Source organism: Cupressus sempervirens, chromosome 7, assembly GCF_028749045.1.
Source record: "Cupressus sempervirens isolate cs-2001-9-10 chromosome 7, ASM2874904v1, whole genome shotgun sequence".
In the NCBI taxonomy this organism is placed as follows: Eukaryota; Viridiplantae; Streptophyta; class Pinopsida; order Cupressales; family Cupressaceae; genus Cupressus; species Cupressus sempervirens.
The window spans coordinates 327304819-327311731 of record NC_143124.1 but is presented as its reverse complement, the minus strand read 5'-3'; the positions used below and the strand labels follow the sequence as shown (position 1 = coordinate 327311731).

The 6913-nt window shown below is 33.9% G+C and overlaps 1 pseudogene; it reads right to left on the bottom strand.

Annotated features, from left to right (window-relative positions):
- Nucleotides 1–1320: 1320 nt before the first annotated feature.
- LOC149546750 (S-adenosylmethionine synthase 4-like) lies at nt 1321–6304 on the bottom strand (annotated as a pseudogene).
- Between the last annotated feature and the right edge of the window lie 609 nt (nt 6305–6913).

The window sequence follows — 6913 nt, the reverse complement described above, 5'->3', positions numbered from 1 at the left end:
ATTTTGTTTCCTTACAAAAAAATGATGAAAATATCATATTGGTGCCAGTCGTGTGGTCTTATATTGTATAGGAAGACAATAATCAAATTTGTTTAAACTTCTTGAAGAAGCCTAGTTTTTTTTCTTGTAGTGACACTGTGAATGCATGAAGCGTTCATGTATCAAATTCAAGTTTATCAATGAATGACCACCCATTCCCTACATATAGATGCCACAGTTGATTTATCTTGGCACTCAATTTATATAACATGGGTTGTGAAGCTTTTACACATATCTTTAATTACCCACTTCACACATAATCTCCCATCCTTGTTCCCGATTGATATCATACCTTCTCTATCAAAATTTCTTCCTTGCAATCTCATATTATATGATCATTTCTTATCTTTGAATTTGGAATATGATAGAGAGGTACAAATGGTTAGAGTAGCTTAAATCATTGAATGAGATGCTCCGAGATATCCCATTCACCAACTTCAATAGAAATACCCAACTTCTGTATATAATTTTTATTCATTTGTAGAGCATGCATTGTGACCTTAATGTTGGAGAAAAAATAAAGGACATCAGGCTACTAGAATTGTTCCTCACGAGAATTATTATCTTTGATGCCTCCATATCATAGGATTTGTCATTACTACATTCTTTATTATGTCATTAATGAAACTTCATAGCATCTTTTCATCGTCACTGCATATCATTACTTTGATGATTGCTCACAAGTCACAACAGATGGGCTTCTATATTAAATCTTTAAACAAACTATTATTTACCATTAATTTCTATTTATGTTTTTCTAATATTGTATATATTTTCAACCAGTGTTCCTTAGTTTTTATTCAAATCTTTCAAATCACTGTTCCACATGATGCCTGATAATCATATACCTATTATATTTTGAAGCCTCTTATTTTCACGTACGTACACAGAAAAAAGTAGTCACGAACTCCATGTCCACTCACCGTAGGGTATGAGGTCAGAGTATGAGGTAAAGCATATAAACTTTCCTATTTCTGAGTTTCCAGTTTCATTCTCTAATATGCATGTAGATTATATTACTCCCTCAATCTTGACATATAACTGACTAGGATATGATCATGAAGTTATTGGTATTTATGTAATACATTAAGTACACAATCATATTTTTATATATAAATTCATCAATATGCTTTGTCATCTTACTGTTGACATCAATGACGAAGATCAACAATATCATGAATGCCCTTTACATCCTTATTACTTCATCAAGTCTCCAATATTATCTCTCAAATAGAGGCAAAAAATTTGGGCTCCATCACCCTTGAGGGCCATTACAATTTCTCAATTGAAATCCTAGTCATCTCTTCCAAATTGGCCATAGGAAAAAGTCTTTTGGAACCTCTGATCTCTTCCCTTCTTCAAATCAAAGTTGATTGCAAACACGTCAGGCCTAAAATCAATGGTCTCCTTAAGTACGATGAGGATTTCCTTGTTATGGATCTTTCCCATTCTCTATGTGTCCACAAATATAGTCTCTGGCACCACAATGCCATATAAAACTTGCACGATGCATCGTCTTGCAAGCCCAGTGGCCACAAAACTTTTGCCAGCCTGTCTGATTATATATGCTCCACTACGATCCACCTTGGTTAGATCATTTCCCGAGAATGCCCCTCCTCCATGAGCTCCCCAACCTCCATATCTATCACTGAATGGGGTTCTATTAGAAACTTTCCTGATGGATTCAAGTGGAAGATAGCGTTCTCATCCAGGTACTTATCTGGGATCACTGATTTAATGGCATGCTCCTTGAGATCTACCACAATCTAGTCATTCGTGACAATTTTGTCATGCTGATTGGAGATAAGGACGGTGTGCTCAACATTCAAGAACCATGACGCCTCCTTTCTTTATGTACTCCATGGTGACCTGGGTGTTACCATCATGCGTCAACCAAGGGTAAGTACCATACTGTCTGACCTCTATCAGCTTGGCACCCAACTTGGTGGCCAAGATATGAGTGAGAGGCATGAGCTCAGGCATCTCATCAGTTGCATAGCTAAACATGTGACCCTAGTCGCAAGCTCCAGTTTCCTTGGGCTTCTTGGTAATATGTCTGTGCACACCCTAGGTAACATCAGGGCTCTACTACTTAATATTCATTGGCACCTTGTAGTTATCAGCATCTATATCAACATCGTGGATAGCTGGTGTGTACTGAGCCCATATCTAGGTTTCTCACTATTTAACTTTGATTCTGATTAGGTAACTTCCCTATGATCTGAACTGTACATCTTGAACTTAGTGTAAATCACCATAATAATCCATCTTTGCTATGATTAGTACGATCATCTACATATGGAGCAATACTGTTGATAATGCTCAGATGTGAAGGTTAGTTAAAATTAAGAATGGAGCACAATATATTATTCAAAATAACACCAAATGCACAAAATATTCAGTTAAGCTCAAGGAGACCAATAAGACCAACAAAGTCTTTTTAATCGTTATATGTCTTTTTAATCATTATATATGATTAAATATGGAAACATGCATATATTAAAGTTGTCTGTTTTAAATATGCTTGTCTGTTGTCTTACAAACAACATCTTGAATCCACACATGATATGCACAATCCTATTAAACTTCTAATCATTGCACATCTCATAAGTCATGCAGGAGGTAAACTCACATGTTGTAAGTATGCTAATTACATAATAAAGTAAACATTCTGGATTTATTTTCTAAAATCCTAGATATGATCAGGAGTGCCTTTGAAGATTATGAAAATGCAAGAATTCCACAAGTCTCTATTTTTTATCAAAAATCTCCCTCCATCGGTGTTAAATAAACTAATGCATTCCACAATTGTTTGTATATTGTTGTTCTAGAAGGCTAAATATTATAAGTGACTATAGTCTGATGAGTTTCTTTTATAGTTATCTTTTTAGGTCTAATGGAATGCATAAGCAACCATCAAAGTTAGGAAACTATTGCTTGCAAGGTAAGTAAAACATAATGTATATTCATTCCACTCATTGACATACTACTGGCTTTGAATATTAGTGCATTTTTTTATCGTGGAATGGAAGGTAGTGTGCATTCACATACTTGAAATTCGATGGGTATGTTATAATAAAAGTTGGAGCATTTGTTGCGAAGATGAACAATTTAAAGTTACAGGTTTTGTCCTTTGTTTTACCTACATAAGGATAGTATGGATTAAGAATAATAACCATGGGGCACATTACCACAATTGCCAGAAGGGCAAGATATTCTTCATTGCCAGGTCAGTTCTATTGCATTTCATTCATTTTGCTTATGTCTATGTGATTCATACATAAATATGGTGCACCATTTGGTATTTGAAACAATAATTTTCAATATCCGAATTAAGTTGAGTATTGAAGTATATGGTGTTAAAATTTCTGCTCAAATGGATGGGAATATTTTCCCCTCTAATCAAATTTCATTAAGTTAGGAAACATTTGAGATTGCACAATGGCTTTAATCATAGTTTTCTACTTTGTTGTATATCTACTTTGTTTTTTTGTTGTTATCAATTAAACTATAAACATTGCACATTAATGTCTATCTTCCAACATCTAAATGTGATGAATGCTTTAATGATATCATCAGGTCTCCAGCTGCATGTTGTATTTGGGAAAAGATGCTTTATACTACCTCCAAAGATAGACTTTGAAGGGAGCTTGATGGTGTTCACTATGAGTTGCAGGCCATAGACCTCACTAAGATGGTCATTCATGTCATTAGGGACAATGCCAATTAGATTGCAGTAAAAGTGCAAGAATTTTCAGATCTCATGAGCTTATAAAAAGAGTAACATATCACTCCAAAAATCTAAAGAAGAAATCTCCTTATCATTTTCTTCATAAAAATGTGTATTTAAAGCAAGAATCTTTTGTAATACTCCATTAAACTTGTTGGTCGTGTAATATGAAGGTGTTTGGGTTAGTTTAGGCACTTCACTATGAGGCTATAGAGTTAAGGGAAGTCATTGCAATGGATATTTAATATCCATGATGTACTTTATTGGTTGTGGTGGAGCAACTCCCACATCATTTTGTAAGAAAAGCATTGGAAAATAAATAAATTAATATAAATTTTTCTTGTGAATTAAGTTTGTTATGCTACATTGTTGACTATCTTGTAAGAACTATTGAAAATAATTATGGTTAATATTTCTATTATTAAACAATAGATGTAGAGATTGTAAGGAAAAAATATTTTTAATAGATTCATTTAATAATGTCTCTTGGAGACAATAGTCGGATGTAAATATGTGTTGTCCCTTTGGAGACAATAGTTGAGATTGAAGTAAATTGTCTCTATAGAGACAAAATTACTTTTCATTCATATTGTCTTATAGAGACAATACTTTACGACAATTTTTAAGATACTCAGTTAAAGACAAGATGTGAGATGATACATAACTTTTGTAATGTCTCAGATAAAGACAATTGATTAACGAATTGTCGTAACAAATGTCTTTGTACCCCCTCCATGTTGTAGCATGGCAACAGACGTGTAGAGTTAGTAGCATCTTCACTTGGGGTGTTGCATTTTACAATGCCGTGTGAGGATGATGTTGCTAATATTCTCCTTTCTATCAAAGACTTCGTTATAGGTAAGGGGAAATATTGAACTCTTGAAATATTTTCCAACCATTTTACTCAAATGATATTTGTCAAGCCTTTTTTATTGAATTGAAAATTTCCCTAAATTTAGGTGATGGTGGTCATTTTTTTCATGCTATATAATAGATGGATAAGAGTGTTCTAATAAGAAGTATTGAACTTAAATTGGATGGGTTTATGAATTCACAATTTTTTTTAATGAACATGATCTATTTAGTGCCTATACTCTATTTTATCACCAAATTTTATTATGTACTGCTAAATTTGGGATCGATTTGGGTTTCTAAAGTGGCTTATTGTCAAGCTAAAACTCAACTAGATGGGTGTATGAATACATATTCCCAATGTATGTTTCAATAGAATCTATTCTATGTCTAGGCCATTAGTCTATTACTCTATGCATGGGCTATAAGGTGATTATTTTGTTAGGTTCTGCTAAAAATTGAGATGGATTTGGGTTTGTAAATTAGCTAATTCTCCAATTGAACTTCAACAAAGAAAAGTTTTTTGAATACACATTCAAAATGTACTTTTTAATGAAACCTATTTTGTTTCGAGGCTTTTACTTTGTTTCATTAAATTTTTAGGCCACCAACTTTGTTAGGTGATGTTAAAATTCAGATTGATTTGGGTTTGTAAATTAGCTGAACTTTAATCAGATGGCTCTATGAGTACATGTTTACAATGGGTTTTCCAATAGAATCTACTAATGGTTTATAGATTGAGGACCCATGTTATCGGAAAGAGCTTGAATAATGTAATAGTGCTTATGGTTTTGAGTTTTCATACAAGAAGCTTCCTTACAAAACTTTTGTGATTTCCTACAATAGCAAATGCATCATATCGTAATAAACATGGTCATAGTCAACACATGGCTAATGGATGAGAAATAATCATACATCTCTTGAAAATATGATCCAATTAAATTTTATATATTACTTCAACTAAATTTTATTTATTACTTCAGCGATCTATATATTATTTCTACATATATTATATCTACATTGTTATAATATTAATGTTATCTTCTGGTATTCAAAATGGCATAGGGGATTTCCATGTATGATCTAGCATTTGCATCTTTGGTCAATGTTGATATGATTTTTATTGATATTATTTCTACATATATCATATCTACATTGTTATAATATTAGTGTTATCCTCTGATATTCAAAATGGCATAGGGAACTTTTATGTATAATAACAATTCAGCATATCCAGTCTTCCCATCTTTCATGAACTGCTAATGCTTTTCAGAAAGCTCTTGGATTTTTCCTCTAGCTCTATATTCCAAAACCATTCTGCCAAGTCTTGGCAGGAACTATGTTGCACTGCAGCTCTTGTTAAATTTGAACAGTAGCACCAGACTCATTCGCAAAGAAACTATGTGGGAAATTTGCAGGCATCCGGATGGAGATCCACCTCTTTTCCATCTCTCGGACATGAAAAAGATAATACTCTAGTGAGCCGCCCCTCCGGAGATCAAAACAATTTATGAAAATAGAGTCCCGCCACGGTATTGTACAATAAAGATGTCTGTTTTCATAATGCTTGATAATGCTAAACGAGTCACTGGCAGCAACGAATTCTTTCACGGTTAAATGATATGTGTCCTTGTACTCAAAACAATACAACGACCCAAACACAGATACACATTTACCAACCATTTCTCTATTGTTTACTCTTTCCCATATTCCTGTCTGAGAAGCTTAAATTCACACGCTTTGCCCATGGAGGAAAACATAATATTTGTCATTATGAAAAACACCCAAATGGTCTTTTCGATGCACTGATCAAGTTCAATTGGAGGAAGAGTGTACACCTTGTTTTCCTCTAGATTATAAGCAAAAGCGTGAAGAATGCGACGAGACGGGGCGGTGTAAAGAAAATAGACAAGGTCTTGTGGAGATACTGCGAGTGTGTGGGGAGAGAAGACGACAGTGTCAATATGCAAATTGAGGATGGAAACGCCCCAAATGCGAGATGAAAAATCAAACATCAACATAACTGCTCTCTTGTTTGATCGATTGCGGGCCCAAGGGCCCATCACAACACCAAAATGAGGACAACCTTGGTGTAGAGTACTCTAGAGAGCTCTATGGGTTTCTTGTGAATAATTGAGCCAAAATTTTATTGGCCAAGAAAAGAAAAGAAAATGCCAAAATGAAGACCTTGTGCTTTTTTTATTGGTTTCTAATGGATCTCCACTACTAGATCTAATTATCTTTTACTTTTAGAATTTGGCCATTAGGCCTTAAATACTTTTTATATTGCTA